The following is a 24,645-nucleotide window of genomic DNA, read 5'->3' as shown; positions in this document are numbered from 1 at the left end:
GATTTTCCTAGTGAGATGGAGCAAAAACATCTCTGACTAATAAGACTCCATGGGACCTTTAGCAACAAAGCAGAAGGGTGGGGAGGGGGTAGAGGATGGACGTTCAGATCAGGCTCGGGGGGTGGAGTCATGAGTCTGCTGCGTGATGACTGTGTTGCATCTTATCCGTAAGCAATCCAATGGAGTGCTCCCTGCATGGTACCCAAACTGTAGATTAAGATAAATACTTCTTGACAGCTTGGTAAATCCACAGTCACGGGCTGCTCAGTGAACAGGCTGGGGCTCTGACAGCTTCCACTCCCGGAAGAGCACCCAGTCAGCAGGTGAACCGCTGGGTGAGCTACACTTAGGCCGACCAGCTACGCCTTTCATCTTGCTGCAGTGGATGTGTGGGGAAGCTGCCTTTCCGGGCTTCAGGCATGGGCAGCCTGCGATTGCAGCGGCAGCAGAGGCTAGACCACCTTCCCCATGGAACTGCGAGTTAACTGTTGCTGTGGTCCACACCTGCTCTCAGCTGAGTTTGAAGCTATTTTCCCCCATTCTTTCCGTCATGCTTCCCCAACCCCTGGCATTTTGGCAGTTCTCCTGTCTAGTTTTGTGAACTGGTTTTCAACGTGTTTTGTGTAAGAGAGAATAATTTCTCGGAGGCTTTGTGTTGATGTTCCAAGTGTGACTCTCATCTGGAGAATACCTAGGGGTCAGGGGAGGAACATAGAGGATTCTAGAAAGAAACCCAAATGAATGAGGATGCAAAGAATAGCTATAGAGTAATTTGAGGAAAAGTTGAGAGAGAGAAAGAGAGACAGAGAGAGACAGAGACACAGACAGAGAGACAGAGACAGAGACAGAGAGAGAAACAAAGACAGAGAGACCATGCATACAATGACCTTGGAGCAAGGATCACTGAGAGGATTTGGTACCAGGGCACAAGAGAGGGCTGTGTGAGGGTGTGGGAGCATGCTAGGAGGTAGAATCTCAGAAGTTTCCAAGTAAGAGTCAAAGCCCCCACTGTTTGTCAGATGGTTCCTTTCTAGGAGCTAATGAAAATTATTTTAATCACTGAGCAGTGTTCCATTGTGTGAATGTAGCATACTTTCTGTATCCATTCCTTGGGTGAGGGGCGTCTGGGTTGTTTCCAGATTCTGGCTCTTATGAATAAAGTTGCTATGAACATAGTTGAGCAAATGTCCTTCTTGAATGGTGGGGCATCTTTTGGGTTTATGCCTAGGAGTGGTGTAGCTGGATCTTGAGGTAGCACTATTCCTAATTTTTTTTTCAGAATGAGTAGTACTTGGGTATGCTGGTTACATCTGTAAACCCAGCTGACTAAGAGATGGAGGAAACTGCCAGTTTCAAGTCAGCCTAAAATTTAGTGAAATTGTGTCTCAAAATAAAAATGTAAAGGAGAGCCAAGGGTTATCAGTTCCATGGTAAAATACTTTCTTAGCATGTGTAAAACATTGAAACTTGAGTCTAAGCTTCAGCATGATTAAAAAAGAAGCTTAGCTGGACTGTTATTTACCAGATTCATTTAAAGTACATAATCAATGTGTGCTAACAGTTGTATAGTTATGTAAACAGTGTCAACAAGCAGCTTTCTGTGTAAAAATTTTTTAAAAAACAAATCAGGGTCTGTATCTTCCAGATTCATGCTGGCTAATACAGAATTTCAAGTTTTAAATGTCAGCAGGTACACAATTTTATCCGCAGCACAAGGATAGCTAATATCTACTGAGTAGTTCAAGCATCCTAGCTCCAGGACGGGGGTGATGGTTCAGTAAAGTGCTCGCCTCACAACCTAGAGGAGCTGAGTCTGGATCCCAGCACGCACAGAAATGGCCAGTTGCTGCAGCCACATGCTCCTGTGGCCCGGCCCTGGGGAGGCCGAGGCGGGAGGAACTCAGGCTTGCTGGCCAGTCAGCGCAGCCTGGTGAGCTGTCGGTTCACTGAGAGATCTTGTCTCCAAGAAAGGCGGAGAGTGGTTGAGAAGGATACCTAGTGTTGGCCTCTGGCCTCCACATGAACACACATGTACGGGCACACATGTGCACCACATATATAGGTAAATTATACCACATGTGCAAACATGTGCACATATATAAAGTGTGCTAACATTCCTACATGTGTTCTTTTCTCATTTGATTTGTAAGGTGGCTCTACTTAAGGGGTAGTGTTATTTTAACTGCACAAAAGAAAATAAGTCACAGAGATTTTAAACAGGCTGCTCAGAGCTCTGTGGCTACTAGGCTGACAGCCCATGATTCGAACCTTGTCATTGTGACTATAAAATCTATCCCTAATGCAGTTCTATACCAACAGTAGCAACAGCAGCGGCGGCAGCCCCCCCAATTCATGAATTCCCACAACACAAATCATGGATTTGAGGCAGTATAGATTAAAAAAACTTGATAAACTTGCAGGGTAACCTACCTGAAAACTGATCTTACCTATAATTTAAATCACTAGGTTGTTTTTTTTTTTCTACCATAAAAGGTCAGTGAATTCTAAACAAGGTGGGCAATATGAGATTATGGTGGGAAATGACCCCAAATGGTAAAGGCCAGTATCTTGGGACATTGCTTTGATAGAGAGATGCATGATGGCTACAGGACATTGGGAGGTGATGGTAAAAGCAACATTGCATTTTTGGCTTAAGGTTTCACTCAGCTTATTTCTTTAAAAAAACACAATAAATACACTCACTCATTGAGAGAGAGAGAGAGAGAGAGAACATGCACACCTGGAGAGTTTTTCAAGAATCAAATCCTTGCATTTGAACCCACGTTTATTAATTATCTATATTGTGCAAATCCCCTGATAGCCCAGATGTTTGTCAGAGATTGGGGATGTCTGTTCAGGCCATAGGTACTGTCGAAGGCAGAAGCCCACGGTGCTGGGTTCGACAGGTGGAAGGTTCCTCGGGATGAGCCTGCTCTTAGCAGTTGCGTGTTAACTGGACTGACTTGTCTCTTGCTGATATTTTTAGTCTCCCTTCCAGTCTGCATTCTACCTCAGGTTTCCAAACATGAAATTGTTTCACTGATGACTTCCACAGGAAATACGATCAGGAGGGTGTGATGTGTAGAAACAGGATGTGGGAGACAGTTGTCACTCTAGGCACAACTATAGTATTTCCATGAAGAAATGACTCTCACTCCTGAACAATCAGCTTGAAAGGGGACTTTGGCTGTTTGGTGTATGTTCAAATTCAGGGCCCTCTCTGCACTAACAATACAATTGATTAGAGACAAGGAGCCAAACATAACAGATGAGACGAATACCCACAAATAATTTTCCCATGTAACACTTTATGAAGTTACTGAAGTGCAGGAACTTCTAACCCAGCCTCCGAGGGGAGAAGGCTCTGACGTTGTTTAGGGAGATCGTGCAATGCACACACCATGAACAGAAGGCAGAGACGTTCAGATGGTCCAGCAAGGCTCACTGTGTCGATTGACATTTGCAGTCCCAGGGAAGGAGAAGTCAAGTTCAACAACAGTTGATTCCCCACAGGGGTGGGTTACACTAGCGAGTGGCAGCAAATGATCAGAAAGCCAGTCCTTGTGTGACTTCCTCACAGCACAAAAAGTTACCAACATAGTGCTCCTCCCTCCCCACAAACCCTTCAGTTTCCTTGGAAATTTCTTCTACTGTGATTTGATCTGTGAGGAATAACGTAAGAGGAGATAATGGAGCTTATGGACAGAAATGATTGAATCACTGTGTGCCAATGAAAAGTGTTCAAATTACATTTCACTACATAATGAATTCTGGTTCAACTTACTTTGACATAAATAAGATTGGCTAAGAGAAGCCAGAAGTAAATCAAATAAATTAATAAAACCATCAGAGTCCTTTCAATCCTGTCCCCAGACAATGTCTGCTTATTTGTATAATAAGACCTGCTCTTATCAATTACAAGCCTGGCTTGTCACTCTGTAGAAAGAGAAACTTCAAGGGAGAGTTTGGATATTCTTGGTCTTCGTTACAGAAACGCCAATGCTCTTTTTAAATATTGAAGAGGTGAAATTTGAAAACCAGGGGAGTGAGCTCCAACTTTCAACCAAAGTTTTTAAAAAAAAAAGATTTAAGAGGGAGACGTGTATGCATACTAATGATTAGCTGTTCTTCATATTTTCCTAATTATACACATTTACTGAACACAAGATTTTTGCATTCTGTCTAGACGAAGGCTCTGTCTCCACCAGAATAATATATAGCTGTGTTTGTAAGTCTTGTGAAAAATTGAATTTGCATTTCTGCAGCCACTTGTAAAGTTCATTATCTTACTCTACAGCTAGGGGAAAAATACTTTTTTTTTTTTAGATTTACTACCACCATGATTTTCCATAGTGCTTAGAGTGCATCAGCCATTTGTTAGGCACTATTTATCACAGACCCCGGACACTGATTATACCATACACAGTGCCAGGAAGAGTGAGTTTAGATACTTCCTTTATTTAATATCTACTATGACAGTCAAGGTATTTTGCAACCACTCTATTGTTTGTGTTTCTTGGAATCCATGCTTGTTTTCCAAATGTGATCATGACGCCACCAGGCTAAATATAGAACATGTAAGTTATGAGCTGGGTATGTTCAAGAACACAGGACTGAACGGGAGAGCCGATCTCTTTATTCTTGAGTTAGCCTAGGGCTGCAGGAAGAATTAATGCAATGCTTGGCCTGGACTATTCCAGCTGGGCCAACAAACACATTATGACTCTTTGGAGTAGAGTTGGCCACTGCAGCCCTTACACGAAACTTCATCCTGTACTTTATGACTGAGGTTTATCGTATTTAATTACTTGCTCCTTGGCAATCCCAGAGATCAGAAATTATCCCTTAAAACGGGGTTCAAATGACTCGCCTAGGTAAGACTTGGGAATAGCTGCATGTTTCCAGCTCTTGAGACACGGTCTCTAGCTGTTAGAACAAAGCTTGGCAGCATCATGACGGTTTCAGAAGCCCTGGATCTTTGCATGAAAAAATGATTTAGCTGTGCACCACATCTGGTGTTCTTCGTCTCGAAGTAAATCGAGCATGTGTGAAATGAATTTGAAGCAGGAGAGAGAAGAGTCCCCTTCTTTACATCACGTGGAGCAAGTAAGAAAGCCATAAAGTGAAAGTAGAAGCAGATTCGTTTAGGAAAACACTGGCACCAAGGAGCGTCAGGAGGAATGCTCCCCTCTGAGACTTATTGACATCGCTGTTCAAGGCTCATTTCGCAACTTCGGCCTTAAACAACTCTGTGCTTTCTTGTCAAGGTTCCTCTGGCACACCACAGCACAGAAAGAACTTCAGAGAACTTTAAAAAACCCACATGTCTTAAATATAAGACGTCAGCTCTTTCAGGTGGACTTTGTGTTCCCTTGGATACAGGTGACCATGGCAAGGAATTCCCTGTAAACTCAGTGAAAACCGTTGCTCCGTGCAAAGAAATTACTTCAGAGAGAAGCAATGCTGTGGCCATTGATGACTCAGGAGCTGTGTTGCTCTGCTTTCATTTGAGAGCAAAGGTTCAGCTTAGAGCAGAGTTTGGTTAGACCACGAACTTAGAGAAATCTGCTTTCATAATTCAGGAAACGAGTGACTTGCCTCCTTGGTGCCCAACATTTGGTATTTGGAAAATGTAATTGTTACCCAGCCACTGCCCAGCCTAGGGCATTAAAAGTACTCATCAATCACCACCCAAATCTGAGACTCCTTGACATGCTTCATGTCGCCACTCTGACGTGGTGCCTCAAACTGCCTTGGCTAGCCTCTACCTTGACAGTGAGTTCACATTCTATTCTTATGTTTGTTTATTTTTGCTCTGTCAATGCCAATAGCACACAAGGGCTGGCTCTAGGGTGTGTATGCCAAATGCTTTCTCTTGATATTTTGGATGATAAGATCTTTTCCCATCCTTTTACTCCACCATCTCCTGTTACCTTGCTCTAAATGCTTTTCTCCTTGGCTCGACCCCTTCGCACGAGCTCAATAAGAGCTCTTCTTTCTAGATTTTGCTTAGTTTGTGCTTTCTGGACCACTGGATACTTTTCACTGACTAAGATAAAAAGGAGCCAGGAGGAGCCAGGAAGCAGATGTGTCTCGGGCAGTGTGTGTCTTCGAGAGTTGGGATTAGAATTCTTCTTATGAAAGGAGCAGTGAATGGGTGTAATTAGGCTGGTGAATCAGTGAAACCTGGTTACTGATTTTTCTTGACTGGCTTTCATGAAAAGCAATAGCTATCGGTTTCTACTGAAACACACAGAAGGTAAAACAAGAGTAGGCCTGGAACAAAAGGTAAGATTCAGTGTGGGCTTGAACTCTGTTTCCAAGAATAAGCTTTGCTTGGGTGGAAAGTACGTGGCTCAGAAACAATGAAAAACAAAGAAACATCAAAAAGACGAACTGGTGATCTGTGGCATTTTCTGTATTTTGTTTCAGAGGTTATCATTCAGCGAGCACAGGTATTTCAAAATCAGCTGTGGAATTGGGCTCCTTTCCTCTCATCCCCTCAAGCTAGGCACTTAGTGTAGGTCAGTTTTCAGGGTCAAGGAATTTTTAGGGGTTGACTTAAGGTTATCTCTCATCAGCCAGCACCCTCCCCTGGCGATGTGAGTCTGGCCCAAGGCCTTGAGACTTACTCACCTCCAAGAAAAGAGCAAGAACTTAAGCAGCCCCTGGAGGAAAGATCTTCCTGTATAATGACACAAGGAATTGAAAATACCAATATTCTAGCAGCATTTGTGACAGCTAGTTAAGACCTTAGGCCAAAGGAAGGTTTCACATCCACACACATGAAACTGAGCTCTCGCTGAAACTTAAGTGGAAGCTGTGCTGTTCTCTCCTTGTGGCTGTCAGTTTAAATCCAGAGAGTAGGTGAGACCCTGTTGGCTGCCTTGACCATCAACACAGTCATTGCCACCAGGTGCTTTTAACTCCACTTCTCTGCTCTCGGCAGCTTTCTGCCAGTAGGGCAAAATACCTGAGATAATCAACTTTAAAAGAGGAAAAGCTCACTTTTCTACAGGTTTTGGCCTGTGCTCACCTGGCTCTGTTCAATGTAGACTTGCGGGGAGGCAGAACACCAGGCCTGGAAGTGCATGATAGAGCCAAACTCTCATGGAAGACAAGACGGGAAGAGAGAAAGAGGAGGGGGCATGGTCCCAACACTTTATTCACACGTCCAGACATGCACTATCTCAGCCAAACTTTACCTTCCAGTAATTTCTCATGAAAATGTGACACATACAAAGTTCACGTAACAGACCCACAAACAAGTAGAAAATGACAAAGATGAAACTCAGACCCAAGTTCTCCACCTTCAAAACCGAGGACCTCTGCCTGATAGCCAGGCGTATGGACACCAAATCTCGGAAGGTCAAGGAGACGTATCCACACACAGTGTGAGGTTAAGGTCACACTACACAGCCTCTTCAGCCCCAGCAGCAGGGGAGCTGAGTCTGTACCAGGACAACTCACGGGCTAGGGAACCCTCTCTGTGTTTGATCCCTCCATCCTTTGGCTGACCACCTCACTGACGAACTGTCCTCATTCACCATTATGCTCAGCGTTCCTGCAATACTTTTGTTGTTATTCTTTGTTTGTTTGTTTGGCTTTTACTCTTTGTTTGGTTTGTTGTTTGCAGTGTTGGATGGTGGGACCTGGAACTTTACACCCGACAGGCAAGTGCTCTTCCACTGAGCTACAAAGCTAGTTTCAGTAATGATTTTTCTGTTTCTTTGGTAACAGTTACAAAATCCTTTCAGGCTGCTGGAGAGATGGCTAGGCAGATACGAGCACTGACTGCTCCTACGGAGGACCTAGTTCCCAGCACCCACTTGGCTGTTCAAAACCATCTACCACTCCAGTCCCAGAGGTTCTGATGCCCCCTCTGGGCTTCCATGGGAACTGCATGCATACGGTGTAACAGATATACACACAGGGAGAATATTTATTAAAAGCAAAGGAAAGTAAAACAAAACAAAAACCTTTCAGGCTGTAGTAGATATCCAGCTGAATGGCAGCACGCTTTCCTTAGTGTGTCTAAGCTTCTGATTTTCTCTCCATTACCATAGGAAACCGAGCAAGCAAAAAACAAAAGCAACAACAGCAACAGCAACAACAACAACAAAAAAAAAAAAAAAAAAAAAAAAACATCTTGCCTTCTATAATTCTCTTGATGCTTTTTTTTTTGAGCAGAACTCAAAAGTACTTTTGTAAATCTGGACATAGCTTTCATATGTTATTGGTGATCTAAACGATAGTACAATTTTCTTAGTCATCAGAATATTAGTCAATTTAAAAGTATTTACTTTTATTATTTTAATTGTGTTTATCTATGTGCACATGAGCATGGATGCCCACGGAGGCCGGAGGTACTGAATCTTTTCAGAGCGGTGGTAACTGGTAGATGTGAGCGGCCCGGCTGAGACTCTGGGATCTGACCTCAGGATTTCTGCAAGAGTAGTGTTTGCTCTTAACTACTGAGCTATGTAATAAACATCTTTTAAAGGCAGGTATCATAATGTAGTCTCAGCGGTTTGAAACTCACTTTGTAGACCAAGAGGACCTCTAGCTCACAGAGATTCACCTTCTCCTGCCTCCCAAATGCTGGATTAAATGTGTCTATTGCCCTATCTGGCCCTTAGTCCACTTTTAAGTTGCCATAACACAATACCGTTACAGAGGAAGATTTACTTAGCACATAGCTCTGTAGGCTCAGGGACTCTTGTCTAGTCTTGTGGCCTTCTTGCTGTCACAAACCTAACGCAATGCTGGGGACCAATGGCAGGAGATCCTGCCTGCCTCTGTGCATGTCCGTTGGCTGGTCTTATTCCTTCTTATCACAGTCTCAGGATTCTATCAACTGGCTGTCTAATCCTGGTTTTCCCTCCAAACATGATTAGATTAAGTTCCATCACTTACAATAGGTATTAAATTTCAGCACAAAGTGGAGGTTAACCATGTTGGAATGATAGCCAGCAGGATTCAGCTATAATGGAAAACTGAACATACTATCATTGCTAGTACGGAGACAGGGGCCTCAGGCAACATGGATTTTGATCCTGGCCTCCAAATTCTCCTTCCACGTGGAACTAAGTGAGTCATATAATCTCAGTCAGTTTCAGATTTGTCTTTGAAAATTGTTATTATTGAGACTAATGGCTGCTCTTGGGGCTTTTCTGATAGCCAGCTGTTATGCTAATCACCCTGTCACTTTGGTGACTTGAGGGAGGATTTATTTTGGCTTACAGTTCTAAGACTCACAGTCCGTCAAGGTGGGGCAGGCACAGTGGTGACTCGAGGCTTTGGTGATAGCACTGTGCACACGCCCACTCACCTCTCAGTGAACTTGGTGCTCCAGATGCACCCAATTTTCTTTTCTCCTTTCTCTTCGCTCTGTCTCCAAACCCAGCATGCCCACCTACATTCAAGGAGGGTCTTTCCTTCTCCCTAATCCTTTCTGGAAAGACATGCACAAGTGTTCCTGGAGAGGCAGTCCCTGTGTGATTATAAATCCCGTCAAGTTGTCGATGGAAATTAACCATCACTGTGCTTATCCCTGTGTTTGCAAGAAAATGAGGCCGATATAAATGTCAGATATAAATAAAAGTCTGTCTTCCATAATGTTTTCATATGGTCCCACTAGCAATCCCATGGTACCGATAGACATGATTAAAAGATGCTTATAGACAACACAGAACTCCTCTTAATCATAAAACAAACCAAAAATACATTCATGTGGACAGTTTTTTTTTTTTAAATTATGCTCCCAGGCAGGTGTTTTTTCATCATCAGTAATATACTCAGAGTAAGGCAGAGGTCAGAGGAGAGCTGCAACATGCTACCTTTGCTGTTAAAAGTTCCCCGACACACAGAATTTATTAACATATGCCACATACACCCAACTCTGCATAGCAAACCACCCCAAAGGACAAGTTATTATTTCCCACAGTGCTGTGGATTGGCCTGGAAACCACGCGTGTGGATCCTATGCGTTGAGGCACTAGGAAAGCTTACAGTGTTCTCTTGCTTCTGAGGATTGTTGGCTCAGAATTCAGCTGTGAAATGGTGGGTCTTGATCTCCTCCATAGGGTCTTCTCTGTGTAGACGTCACGGAAGACTAAAGGTGGATTTCAAGTGTTATCACACAAGGGCATGAAAGCAGGGATGTGTGGTCACCCCAGTGACACTTGATTATAGTATGGAGGTCTTGTGCGTTCTCCTAGAGTACATCTGTTTCATTTTAATATAAAATTGTATTAATTCCTTACAACAGTAAGATAAAATGAACTCTGCCATGAACGACACTTGGGAAGTAAGTTTCAGGATTTTCCTCCCTCAGCTGTCAGATTGTATCTTGGGAGCCCAGAGCTGAGCTGGCCAGGAGGGGAGTCACACACAGTCTATGCATTTATCTCACTCAGTGTATACCGGTGACTGAATCCCAAAGCTATTTTTATTGATGTTCGTGTCTATGTTTCCATCCATTAGGCTACAGGATTGAATGTTATAAATTAGCAGAAACACAAAAGGACACTATTTTCTTAAGATGTCCAAGGCTGTAACTTAATTTGTTTGGCCCAGACAATATGTCACATTCAAAAATAAAAAATAAATCTTTACTCCCGTGTGCCACATTAAAACTATTTTTAAAGAGGCACCCTTCGGCCATCGTGATAGGAGATGGCTATCAGCTGGGAGCAGCAGAGACGGTTTGTAACCGAGTCTGGTTCATTTCCCGGAGGGTGGAGGAGGTTTCCACTGTAAGAAGTTAAGACTGCTTTGAAATCTTGCAGCGGCCAGAAAACAAATCACGCATCTGAATGTATTTGCCCTTGTTTCAGGTCAAAGTCTGCAAGTTATCCACAGGACAGTTCTCTTGCTTAGCGTTTCCTGAGCTCAGCTATGGGGCAGGCTGGTTCTGCAGGAGAGACCCAGGGTAGGCAGCGAAGAGTCCTCAGCCTTAGCTTGGCTTCTCGTAGCTCCGCCTTCCAGTGTGAGGATCCACTAGGCATGAACTCCAAAGTAACATCAACTCTGAAACCCAATGTATAAGAGGTGGCTGGGGCTTCCTGCTCTTCATACTTAATGACACAATGTTTGGGGCATGGAAAGATGAGAGGAACTGGAACCTGGGACCGAGCTGTGAGCCTCTGCACACTCACATAAAGCCTGTTGTTAGGCACTGCCTCTTGGGCCCCAATCGACCTGCTTCTAGAACCATTTCTTTTCAAATGAACCGAAGACAGCTATCGAGTTTAATAACCATTGGCCTTCCCTCCCTCCCTTCCTCTCTCTCCCTCCCTCTTTTTACTTTCCTTCATCTGGTTCCCTCTATTTTCTCCCCGTTTCTTCTTTTCTTCATCTCTTCGTTCTCCATCTTCTCCATCGGCCCTTTGCTCTCTCTCTCTCTCTCTTTCTCTCTCTTTGTGTGTGTGTGCACGCCCCCCCTCCTTTTTCCCTGTGGAGACTAGATTTATTTCCATGCAAGGAAATGCATCAGCCTTAAATAGACTATTCCATGAGCTTTGGCCAGGGTATCTTCCTGTATAACCCAAACAAACCCCCATTAAGACCCAGAGTGTCTCCCTCCCTCTAGGGAGGTCTCTTCTGTGGCTCCCCTCTCAGCCTCTCATTCACCCTGCCTGGAGGACAGTCATGGTTCTAAGCTTTTTAAGCTGCAGAGGCATTCTGCCAGCTCGGCAGCAGCACATGCATGGAACCCTGCAGTGCATGTGATATATTGGGTGTGACAACTGACTTTCTTTAATGCGTTTTACACATCAAAGCCCAGAATGCTTCTCTTTGTGTGAATTCCTGCACAAGAGCGGTTGCCGCGGCTGCAGCTGTCCCTGACTGCTCGGCAGCCGGGAAGTGGTCAGTGCTGCGGAGGCCTTACTTTGGTGTCCCCACTGACCTGCAAAAGCTTCTCGCTGATTGTGGCTGTGGACGTGCTGGTCAGGGCATGACACAGCCGGGCAGGGCGGCACGCCCATGCAGACACCACGGATGCAGATACGCAGATACGCAGATACGGTGTTTACTGGCAAGCCTGTCTTTGTGTCTGCGAGTCCAGCCGGACTCCGTAACATTGATTATATTCTGATTGTTCCTTGAGACAAAGGATGAAATCGTTTCTTTCAAAGCAGTGTGTGACTTGGAGGGGACAATGGCACGCACACAGCAGGGGCAGGGTGAATATTCTTAGCCAGACGAGCAGACGCTGCCCTTCTGACTCCAGTACATAGGAGTTTTAGTTATCTGTCTCCAAATCCGCAAAGCTCCTTGGACGACAGGAAACAAGATACTCACCTTCCAAGACAGGTGCTCTACCCTCAAGGAATGAAGAGAGGGTGGAGCAGAGGAGAATGTGCCCAGGAGGGCTCTCAAACCAAGCACTGTGCTGGGACATCATCACGTGATTGGAATGCAGGGGCTGCCGTGCTGCCTGCCGCTGGGCAGCTTGGGGGATTTCAGATAAGCAGGTCTTGCAGGACCCAGACCTGTATACACAGTGGTCCAGCTCCACCTTGAAAGGGCTCTGTAGCCCTGACTGCATACAGAAGAGCTGCTCGGAAACACTGCCGCTCCAAGCTGGCAGCCTTGAATGCACTCCAGCTGTGAGCTGATTCTGTTTCACATCTTTGGTGCTTCGTTTGCTGGGACACAGTTTTGGATAATCAGACCGGGGCGGCCACGCTCAGGCTCCCTGGAAGATGGCTTTCCTGAGCTTTGCAGTGTTAGTGGGACGGCAGCTGGTGTGCTAAGGCAAGGCTGAATACTTCCTTAGTTTATTGCATTTCAGCTTCCCCAGTTTTCTGCTCTGTCTCATTACATGGCCCAGTTAGACTCCACTCGGCCGATAACGGGCAGATTCCCTTCCTGTTCAACCACCTAATCTCCCCAGAAATATCCAGCCTTCACTTTTTGATTCAAGGCTGGCCAAGAACAAGGGAGAAGCATTTCACATATGGAAATATTGAAGTCATGTAAAATGACCATCCAAGCAACAGTTCGTCTGTATCAGTTTCCCTGTGAAACTAAATCCCAAATATATTTAAACATGAGGGTGGCAGACATCAAATTAATAAACGGCCATATGTATCTCAAAACAGCAGATAGCGATCAATCATCTGTAACATTGTCTATGACGATTTCAAAATGCCACACAGAACCAGAGATACAATTCACAGGGCTTCTTCTTTAACTAGCTCCAGACAGTCCTTAATAGATGGGTGGGTGGGGGTCGGTGAGGGAACTCGGACAGGCATCAGAGACGATACCACAGAAGCAATTTGGATCTGCTGGAATAAAATCATTAGACAATATGGATGTCTGTGATTCAAACTTATCCAAGTTATAATGGGGGGAGGGGTGAAATCTAACCCTGAAACAATAACCTACAAAAGCAAGCCCAAGGACAGGAGGTTAGCAGTTTGTGCTCCTCTTGAACCTGTTTTGCGAAGGACCCTCCCTCTGAAGTGGCTGTTTGGATAGAGACTTCCTCTGGCTGGCTGCCGGGAGCTGCCTGCAAGAACTCTTGGAAACAGAGCTGCTGGCTCTGTTGTCAAGGCCCGTCTTCGAGTAGCAGGCTTAGATGCAAGGCTTCTCAAATTGGTCTTCCCTGCAAGAATGGGGCCTCCAAACAGCCCTCCTCCCCTCCTGCAGTTTGTTCTGGCAGCAGATAATCCAATGCTGGGGGAGTGGCAGGGAGTTTTCTCCACATTTGCCTGAAACCACAAGAAAAAAAAAAAAAAGCCAGAAAGGCAGGGCCCCTCTGTGGTAAATCTTATGCCTTTTAAATGGATGCTTGTTGTCTCTTTAAATGTTAGGGAGGGAAAAACCTCTTGAACCTCTGATGGTATTCAATTATAGTCAGGATTATAAAAAGCCTCCGATCTTTGGGGAGTTCTGCAGGGGAAGGAACAAGGCTCTCCAGGCCTGCCTTCCCAGGACTTGCTCCTTTCTCTGGCTTCGTTGCTCCAGTAGATTGTATGGAGGACTTTGCTTAATGGGTGGAAGGTATTGGAGCTACTATTATTTAGTGACAAAGGATGAAGAAATACATCAGAGAGCTTTAATGAAGTCCTAGCTTCTGGGTAACATTTTTTTCCAAGATGATTAGCTCTCATTTGATTCTCTCTTCTCTTCTGTTGCTAGGTCTCCTCCCTGCATCCTTCTGCCATATACCTCTCTTCTCCTCTAGCTTTCTTCCTCCTGAGCATGTACAACAATTATTTTGTTCAGATAAGTTCTTTAGGAAACAAACCACATATTTCTCCTCCTCCTCCCCCTCCTTCTCCTCCTCCTCCTTCTTCAGACACTGGACAATTTGGTTACGCAGGTGGCTGTGCCTCTTAATGAAGCTGTGTGGTTAGGTTAAATGTTTCAGGAGGGTTCCTCAAGACTGAGAGTGTGCATTGTGCGTGGTAGTTATCCACTCAGCACCCTCTGTCACCACAGCTTGAAGGAATGGAGGCTCCAGGGACTCCACTGTCTACCGACTGCCCTCCTCCTCCCCAACCTCCTTTCTATCTTCCCCCTCTTCTTCAGTACTTGCTTGAGTCCAAGCTGCTATCCCAGCTTTTATAAGCATGTCTCCATTGCTGTGCCTGATGGTGGCATTCCAAGCGATGGTGCTACATGGCTGCCTACGGCTGGCGATAGCACACTCGTGGGTAGACCTTTCTGTTTGGAAAAGCAAACTTGTTCTTACAATGAGATGGTCAGCCAAACTTGACCAGTACATGGAGTTTAAATGTTGCTGATGTTTATTATTGTTTTTGTTTTGTGGAGTTTTTCTGTTTGTTTCTTTGTTTGTTCTCCTCTAAAGTACTTGCTTTAGTAAGACACTTGAATCCCTGACACAAAGCCTAGCATAATATCAATGTGCTCATGTTGATTAACTTGAGCTCTGAAATTTGGATGATGAATGGCAGAGATGATTCTCAGACCTGATCATTCGTAGTTCCATGTATCACACATACTGGCAAACAATAAATATGTTTTTATTAAAGGTAGAGAGGAGCTGATTCTCAACAGAAAGAAAAAGTCCATCGTAAAGTAACTCCCTGATAAAACTGACCATGTGTTTTTAGGATACAACACAGGTAGAATGAACCTTAGTTACCTAACTGGGCACATTCATTACCTTAGACTTGGTAGTGGTGGTTTTAAGTTTGTCTCTTGAACGTCAATAGGCCTTTGAACGGCACTGTCATTTTCCAACAAGACAACTCTCTTAGTTTTTCTTTTCTCTCTCTCTCTCTGGAAAGTTTGGAAGGTGCCTACCTCCCTGCCAGCCATGCTCCTTCTCCTGGCTTATGTTCCTATTCTGTGCTGTATCTTTGAAGGTCAATCCGGTACTGCCTAGGTTATGCATTTGAAAATGCTAGAGAACCCCCAGCAGCCTGAGTCTTGACGGTGTCATGCCATAGAACTCTGTATGCTTATGTAATATTGTATTTTTATTCTTGTTGCTAATATTAGAGGGATAGAGGGAAGAAGGGCAGGAAAAGAGAGAAGAAAAGAAAGAATGAAGAGAAGGAAAGAAAGAATGAAGAAGAGAGATAAACCCTAAGAAAAGAATGTGTCTGGAGATAAGCCAGCAGCCCAGGGAAGCAGACATTCCGGAAAAGCCAGGGTCCAGTTTAGTTCCTAGGTCTGTGGGAAAAGTCATTTGAAAAATTGTGACATGCTCACTATACAAGACAGATAGGTCACCAGGGCATTCTGCTATGTGCTGTAAGCACGTTAGCCACACCCCTCCTTCTACCTGGTAAATGTGTCTTTATCAATTCTTTCATAAATATTGTGTTTTGAGCATACTCACCTCCTCCCCAGCTATTTCCAGATCCACCCCCTTCCCTACTCCCAACTTTGTGTCCTTTTATTTATTCACTTTTAAATCCATTCTGGCCATTTTGTGCTGTGCACATGCACATAGACGTGATGTGTGGCCATCCACCAGTACGGGATTGACCTGTCTCGGGTCGCATCCTTACTGAAAACTGACTCTCCTCTCTCCCAGCACATATCAGTTCCTGACAGCTCCTCGGCTAAGGGTGGACTTGTGCCTACCACTTGGCCCCATGATGGACTTGGTTTGGCTTACGGGATCTTGTGCATGCTGTCATAATTGCCGTGAGTTTGTATGTGTGCTGCTGTGTGTCCTTGTGGTTGTCACCCCCTTCTTAACCCACTCCCTTCACGCTAGGATTTCCTTTCGGTTTTACATTTCTGCCTAGCTTCCACGTAAGACATAAAACCTGATCTCCATCTTTCTGAGTGTGGCTTACTTCACTTGATAGGAAAATCTCAAGTTCTATTTTTCTATAAACAACGCAATGTCATACTTTTCCCCTGCCCAGCCACCTACTTTGGAAGCCATCTCTCTCTCTTCTCCCTTCCTTCTCTTTCTCTTTCTCTCTCTCACACACATTATTTCATGGGCCTTCTTTGGCTAGAAGAGTGAGGGATACATTTATTCTCATTGGAAATCAGACCTGCTTCATCAATGATGAGAGAGGAAGTCCATGCTCCCCAAGAGCCTGGAACACACTGGAAACTCAGTTCCGGTTAGGACCTTAGAAATCAAGCAGCCTACCTATTCATTTACCAGATAAGCAACCGGTTCAAAGTTTATCTTGGCCCAGGGCCATGTCGGTAGCAAGTAGCAGGAGACTGGGAAGCCTTCTGCCCACTCCTGTGTGGTTCTTTCTGCCCGTGCTCTCCACCACAGGAACATCAAACCTTTTGACTTGATGACTCAGTATTGTCATGTAGAAGGTCCTCACACAAAAACCCAGAAAACTGTGGAACCAAGAATCTTTGAAGTTGTCGGTGACTTTCTGAGTTCGTGTTGGTGGCTGTGCTTGGCCATAGGTTGGACTGATGGAACATTGTGGGTGTAGGCTGAAGGATGTTTCTGAGATGGTTAGGGGGTTGAGAAAAGATGTCTTTAAGGTTTTCTTGCTTACTTTGGAACCTGTTTGAAACATCCCGAGAGTGCCCTGGGCCATGGAGGGGTTAGCTTAGACACCTCAGCCACACAGAGATGGTGGCACACTGTCCCAAAGCCAGTCTGCTCTTCCACAGAGGCTTTGGGGGAGCTCATCCACCCTCATTAGAAATATTTGCACTTATAATCATAGATGTAAGTCGCCATATTTTTGCACAGCCCTATTTCCAGTGCCCAAGCAGGCAAGGAAGCTCCTCGGTACCTCTGAGGTGGCAAGGACTAGATGAGCAGACACCAACTTAGAGACCTTGTTTATTGATTCGATGAAAAGCCTTCCTCCTGAGTCTCAATGGAAAAACTTTCAACAGCTGAACACATCTATCAATTTGAGAAAAAAAAAACAATAACAACAACAACAACAAAAACCACCCCTTTTCTCCCCTTTACTTGGGGGGCAGCCTGAGGAAACAAAACTACCAGGGAAACAGCAGCGGCGAGGACCGGCTTTTTGTTTACTGTGTATAGGCTGTGCACAGATAACCCGAAGTAAAATTCTAAAGGGAGGCAGTTTCCTAAAAGGAGATGTTAATTACAGGTTGAGTAATTGAGTTTAGAATTTTTTTTTTTTTTTTTTTTTTTTAGTTAGTATGGAACTTTGGGGGAAGAGGTTTCCAGTTCTAGTGTTTTGGGCAGCTGAAAAAAATCTTTAAAAGAAGTTTTCTAATTTAAAGTGGTTAAAATCCAGTAAAACTAAAATTTCAGTTTCTCCTTTGAAGTGGCTACAGAAAGCCTCTGCATAAAGTTGATTGGACAGCAGTGACCAACGAGATGTTAGCAAAGCCTCAAGAAAACACTTGGCATGGGGGCCTGGTGTGCAGGGCTGGTCTGCCTGCAAGGGGACAACCCAAAGGAGGAGCCTTGGGAGTGGAGCTGGACAGCGGCACAAACTGGTCATTCCCGCAGCTTCGTCCATGGCCTTGTTCCTGGTCCCCTTGTCATGGTCATCTGGGCTGAGAGTGGCTACTGGCTCTCAGTTAAAGTGGACTGAATCCTTCACTCGAGTGTGCTGGGGTTTCCTCTGAGTTGGGAGGCCAGAGAAGAGGAGCAGTTCCTTCCTTCCTCTCTCCCTACGCTCTGGTTCCCTCCTGTCTTTCTTCTCCTCCATTCTTCTTTACCTCTCTCCTCCTTTCCTTCCCGTTCACTTTCTTCTCCCCACACTGCATGCACTGTAGACAGACACCAGGCTGGGGAGAAAATGGATTTTTTATTGGGTCAGGAGCCGCTGCTTCAGCGAAGATGGAGAAGGAGGAAATCCTTCCCTGAGTATCTTAATGCAGCCATGGGCACAGAGCAGCGGCGAAGTGGAGGCTGCTTCTTAGGAAAGGTGGTGGAGATGCTCAGAGAACAGCTTCTCAGATGGCACGATTGTACCATCTTTGTGTGTACGTGTGTGTGTGTGTGTGTGTGTGAGGGAGGGAGGGGGGAATGAGGAGGATTGATAGACTTAAACTAATAATAAGAAGAAAAGGGCAGGCATAGACATAGACAATGGAGATTTCTGTCTTGCCTAAACTGGAGGATAGAAGTTGTAGGAGCTGAGGAAAGAGCATCAGTTTCTAATGAATCATCTCACAAACTTTAGTATTCTCTAAAGTTCATTAGTGAATCACACTCTTATTTTTGAAAATTAAAATAAAACTGGATTAAGTTGAATTATAAAAGGTATATGTACCTCACATCATGGAGAGCCAACCAGCTTCATGAAATTGTAGGTGGTTCCTGGCTCACAGGTTCCACTATGGTGTGAAAAATGAATCTTGATTTGGATTTCAGGGATGCTGTCAAGATCAGGCGGATGCTGTCATCAGGTACCCAAGAGTAATTACCAGGGAGTGTTGGGTCAGTGGGGACTACACAGGATGGGAGACAGTTGGGCTGATATGTACTAAAAGGGGGAAGACTCTGAAGGCTCTGGGCAGGATGAGGCAGCGAATGGGATGGAGGAAGACAGGCAGACACCAGGGGACTCCCAGAGATGGAGCCTTAGACTTGGTTCACTGATTGCAGCTTCAGTGAGACAACAAGAAAGGTAAAAGTTGCCTTTGCAATTAAGATTTTAGTTAGCATACAAAACAGGCTTCAGTGTAATATTTGTGTACATATATGTCTTTGAGTCTTGATCTTAATTTCCCATTCCTCCCCTCCTCTCCACAAACACTCCTCCTTCTGCTTTCTTGTCATATGTATATTTGACACATCTATCTATCTATCTATCTATCTATCTATCTATCTATCTATCTATTTATTATCTATCATCTATTTATCTTTCTATCTATCTAAGTCCAGATTCTGCATATGAGAGAAAATCCACCATTTTGGGGCCTTGTTTTAATCCAGATGTGTATGTGTGAACAATGAGAGAGGTAGATATACAGAAAAGAAGACCCAGGCCTAGAATGGGCAAAGCTGCATAAGGGCTGCGGGGCTTTTCATCAAAGGCTTTCATCCTGAAGGACACTGAACCTTGGACAGTGGACCTTGGGAGAGCTGTGGGGGCAGAGGCACTGCTGGAGAGAGGCGTGTAACCATGGCATGACAGAGTTTTTAGAGAGAAAGATCAGTGGTCTTGGAGTGTAAGGTTTGGGGACATTTAGAGTTTCAGATTAGCAAGGAGAGGAAGATGATGGGACAGAAGGTCTCATCAAACCTCAAAGATAACAGGAACAAGAAGGAGCAGGTGACAGTATCCCAGGCCTCCCGGGGATCAAGTGTGACAGTGGAGTTAACAGCAGCCGACTTGTGAGGTAGAGTCCACTCAAAAGATTGTAGTTGGTTCTATAGCTCCAGGAGCAGGTGATGGGGTGATGGCATGTCACCGAGGCTTTGCCTACTTTATTGGGTACTTTTATCTACCTTCCTACACCACCCTCACCCTTCCAACCTCCCAATACTAGGTAGGAGAGAAAGAAGACTAGGGTGGAGAGGGGGCGTTGACTATTTCCTGCTGATGTCGAGGTCTACTAGAAGGTCTGTGTCCATCCTAGGTTCTGAAGACCCTTCTGAAAACCACTGCCCACAGCTCCTGCACTGTTCCCTCTGCATTCTCCCTACAACCACAGCTCACTGCAGAAATGCTCTCTCTGTGTGTGGGGGGGATTTTTTGTTTTGTTTTGTTTTATTTTTGACTTTTCGTGAAATTAATTTTAAAGAATGCTCTGTTTAAAAGAAAGAAAAAAAACAAGCAAAAAAGTGGTTGGAGAGATGGGTTGGAGGTTGAGATCTCTTAATAGTCCTCTAGAGGTGAATTTGGTTTCCAGCACCCAAGTGCGCAAAAGGGTCTCCAGTGCCCTCTTCTGGCCTCCGTGGGCAGTGCACACAGACACACACACACACACACACACACACACACCCACACACACACAGAGAGAGAGAGAGAGAGAGAGAGAGAGTTAAAATTTAGAAAACTTTGACCAATTATGTAACTCAGTGACAAACTATGTATTTATTTGTGGACATCAAAGCATGTATATAAACTAAAATGAAGTTAAGAGTATATATGACAGAATAAATATGGACCCAGTGTTTGTTGTATTGAAACAAAAATCTCCTCCTATAAAATATATTTTAATGTTACCTTCCACGAATACTAACTTGACACACATATAACTTTGTTTGTGGAGGTAAGTCTCCTCAAGTTCTGATGCAGAGATGCAGCCAGGCTACTGCATGAAGTTGGGTGTGTGAGCACAGTTCAAGGCCCTCACCCCCTGGGATGCATGTGTTTCTTTTGATGGGCTCCATAGCTCTTCTCAACGTCATGGGACACTTTCATAGGGTGAACCAAAGAAGGGGTTGCCTGTGGGGTTGCACTTTGAGTTTGGCTGAAAGTCTGGCTCTTTGATTCCGTGACACCAACAGTGACAATGGTGCAATGGAGGTTGCTTTGCTTCTCTTTCAATACAAAATAGTGCATGTGGTTTTGTAGTTACCTGACAGTAATCCTAGAAGCTTCGTTGGGTCCCCTTTAGGTTAGTGGCTAAATGTTGCAGCCGACACAAAGAAATAGAGAGAATACATGGCTGCTGATAAGGGGATGGGCTGTCTGGATGTTTTTGAAGAAATGGCACATTTTTTTCAAGAATGTATTTGTTTTCCTTTTCTAATTTTCCTACAATATGAGTCTGAGATGGTGAATTTGACTCTCATATGAGATGGTTGTGGCCTGAGTCTCATCCCATGCCGCCCACTTAGTTGCTCTGTTTTCGGCACATCTAAGTCTTCCCTCAAGTTTGTAGCTCCGAAATCCTCAGTGCACACATCCTCTGGATGCTGGTCCTTCCCGCTCTGTGGCTTCTGTGCCCTGAGCAGGGATTGCATTCCAGAGATGTCCTTCGATACCTTTCCAGTCAGGGAAATGCTAAGCTGTGTTTACTGCTGCTGAGCGAACAAGTGCCCCTTTAAGATGCCAAAGCACAGATAGTTGCAGTTATTTTATTACTGGCCACTGGGAAAGAGGAGTAAGGGGGCTCCGTTTATTTGAAGAGCCAGCGCCTTCAAATGAAAGAGTCCCTTTCACTGTAGAGGGTTTGTAGGAAGCAAACCTTGATAGAGTCCCTTGATAGAGTCTCAAGCTATTGGATGAACCAGTGGCTCTGTGAACCAGGCCAAGTGCTTTGGAATCAGGCCACATGAGAGAAATGACTCCTGCAGCCTCTCTCCAAACTTGAAACTTTCCCGCCATGGCCATCTATTACACTTGTAATCATAAAGTAACAGAGAGGGAGAGAAAAAAAGAAAGGAAGAGACAACACACTAAAAGACTAGTTTCAAAACAAAGGGATTTAATTGCTTTTAAAAGAATGGCATTAATTCATGCAATGACTCATTTCTTTAATGTTTTTTTTTCTCCTTTGCAGCAGGCAGTGTTTTAACAGCATATGACACACATACCCGTGTATTGCTGATAAAACATTAAGTCAACAAACATTCATGCAGCACTCATTACATAGCAGGGTGCTTGCTAGGCACTGTGGGAGATTTATAGATAAATAAGACAAGAGCCAGGCCCCGGGGGGAGCACACTGACGATGCAGGTGGGGCCAAATCCATGACTGTCAATAATGAGTGGCAGAATTCTGCTGCTTGGCTCTCCTTACAAGCAAATAACGTCCTGTTCTTATTGCAGATATTTCCAGGAGCACGCTCACATCTCTTATGATTTATGTTTTATTGTGCTAAAATAAGGTCTCTGCCGACTTATGATCTCACTGCTTCCAGTGTCCAGTGTTGAGAGAATAGGTGTGTTCTTAAAGTTATGTTTCACTTGAAGAAAAAAAAACAAAACTGTATGCATATATGTGGTTGCAAGCAAGAAAAACAGCAGGAGGCCATGCTCTTCATCCATATTCTCTCCTTGGCAACACCTTACCTATGTACAGTACAATATCACACCCAGGATATTCATAGCAATGTGCAGAGTTGTTGTTTTATGGGGATGCCCTGCCTTGTTCTTTTACTGACTCAGTCATCTTCCTCCCCAGTCTCCACGTATCTCTCCATAGCCCCTTGGTAGTGGCCACTAAGCTCTTCTTTATTTCATTTTCCTTTTCTTTTTTTTTTTTTTTTGTGCTTTTATCTTAAACACAAATAAAACACAGACACAAGCCATCTAAGCATTTTCTTCTCTGCGCAGCCTGGCTTTGGGATTGGTGGCTCTGATGGCCAACTGTGCTGCTCTTTCTAAGATGGCTTTCCGGTTCTTGGAGGAAACACTGTGAGCAATCTCAGCGCAGTAAGATTTGTTGCACATCAGCAGCCCTTTCAGCTGCTTGACACTGTGGACCAGAAATGTCTGGAAGCCACTAGGCAGCATGTGCTTGTTTTCTTGTTGCTCCCGTAACCGATGTTGGGCATCAGGATCCGGCCCTTGAATCTTCTCTGGACCCTGTTGTCGATACCTCTGGGTTTTCACCAGTTTCTCTTAATTTTGACAAATCAGTCTGACTGGTGCCTGATGAACTTCTTAGTCCTCTTTTGGATGACCCTGGGCTTCACCAGAAGCTGGAGGGCAGCCATGATACCGCAAAAGAGATGGCCTCTCCTCTACTTTTATGGCTTCAGTATTTCAAGAATGTTTGTAGCTTAGCATTTTAAAAAATCACTTGGTAGATTTTTCATCTACTTTCTGCATCAGTAGTTTGTTTCTATTTATACTGGACAGGGTACACAGAATAGATCTATCACAGCTTGTTTAAACTTTCAGCTATTGAAAGCAGGACATGTCTTCTTTGGGGCTTGCATTAGACACTTTTCCCATCCTTCTGAGAAAATACCTGAAAAGAGCAACCTAAGGAAGAAAGGGGCCTTTTGGCTTACAGTTGGAAGGTTCAGCTCATCCTGACAGGAACGTCAGGAGTGTGAGTCAGCTAGTCACATTACATCTGTAGTCAGGAGGGAGGGAAAGGTGAGTACTAGCTCTTTACCCCCTTCTTTTCATTTAGTCTAGGACCCCAGCAGCCCTTAAGATAAGCGCTGCCCACACTCTGGGTGGGTCTTGCCATCTCAGCTAAACCTTTCTGGAAATTCACTCACAGACACACCCAGGACTGTGTTTCCATGGTGATTCCATATCAAGCTGAGGTGAGAGCGAAGATTTGTAATCAATCACAGAGCTGTTCTGGATAAGGGTCATATGGCTATTTGTGCTCAGTGTGGATTTGTAAGTTTCACTCCTTCGGGGAAAGTATCCAGAGCTTTACGATTATTGGTGGGTAGGAGAGCTGGGTGGGCTTTGCAGTTTGCTGTTGGACTGAGAAGTCCTAGACAGCTTCCCAGCTGGTTGTAGATTTAGCACAGCAGCGTTGCACCGTGGTGGCTGTCAGCACTAGCTCTCTCTTCTGATCTAATTCTGCCTGTTGCCCATTGTAGTTGGACTGCTGTTTTCAAGCTTGGCTTTTGGAGAGTTCTTTGTGTATTCTGTGCACTAGTCCTTTGTTAGACATGGCTTCTACACGTGTGTAGTTGTGCAGGCCAGCTTGGCACTCCCTTACTAGAATATTTTTTGCAGAATAGAGAATTTTTTTTAAATCATGACAAAATCGAGTTAGTTATATTTCCCTTTTATGTATTATGCTTGGTGACTAGAAATTCTATATCTAGTCTGAGGCCATGAAGATTATCTCTATGAGATTTATTTCTATTGAAGCTCTATAATTTTATTCCTCATATTTATGGTATAATTCTTTTTTTTTTTTTTTTTTTACCATTTTTTGTATAAGATATGACACTTAGGGCACAAGTTGAGTCTTTGTGTGTGTGTATCCAATTGTCCCAGTACCATTGGTTGAAAGCCTTACACTACCATTATCCCAGGGCTCCTAAAACAAGTTATTGTGAACTGGGAACTTAAGACAGCGGCGGCGCCTAATGCCACAGTTTCCGAAGCCAAAGAGCCAGAAGTCCATTGCATCGGGACACTTCCCTTCCTGCAGCTCCATGGGAGAATCTTCTTGCTTCCTACAGCTGCTGATGACCCCAGCGCCTCTTGCCTTTCTGTCCTTCATACCAGTGTCTCCTCAGTTCACACAGTCTCTCTCTCCATTCTTTTATTCTGTCTTTTATAAAGACACTCATTATCAGAGTTAATGACTACTCTGATCCAGAATGGCCTTATCTCACTTGAATTGAACTTA

General features: G+C 44.4%; 1 protein-coding gene and 1 pseudogene across 5 annotated transcripts in view; one reads left to right on the top strand and one right to left on the bottom strand.

Moving 5' to 3' along the window:
• Ntrk2 (neurotrophic receptor tyrosine kinase 2) overlaps positions 1 to 24,645 on the top strand; it is a 325,590-nt gene that overhangs the window by 189,690 nt on the left and 111,255 nt on the right. The gene's annotated exons all lie outside the window — the stretch shown is intronic.
• Positions 22,623 to 23,029, bottom strand: LOC110561235 (large ribosomal subunit protein eL32-like; annotated as a pseudogene).

This window comes from Meriones unguiculatus, chromosome 3 (genome assembly GCF_030254825.1).
Source record: "Meriones unguiculatus strain TT.TT164.6M chromosome 3, Bangor_MerUng_6.1, whole genome shotgun sequence".
Lineage (NCBI taxonomy): Eukaryota > Metazoa > Chordata > Mammalia > Rodentia > Muridae > Meriones > Meriones unguiculatus.
Note: the sequence above shows the minus strand (reverse complement) of the source record. Positions and strands in the feature narration are given on the sequence as shown.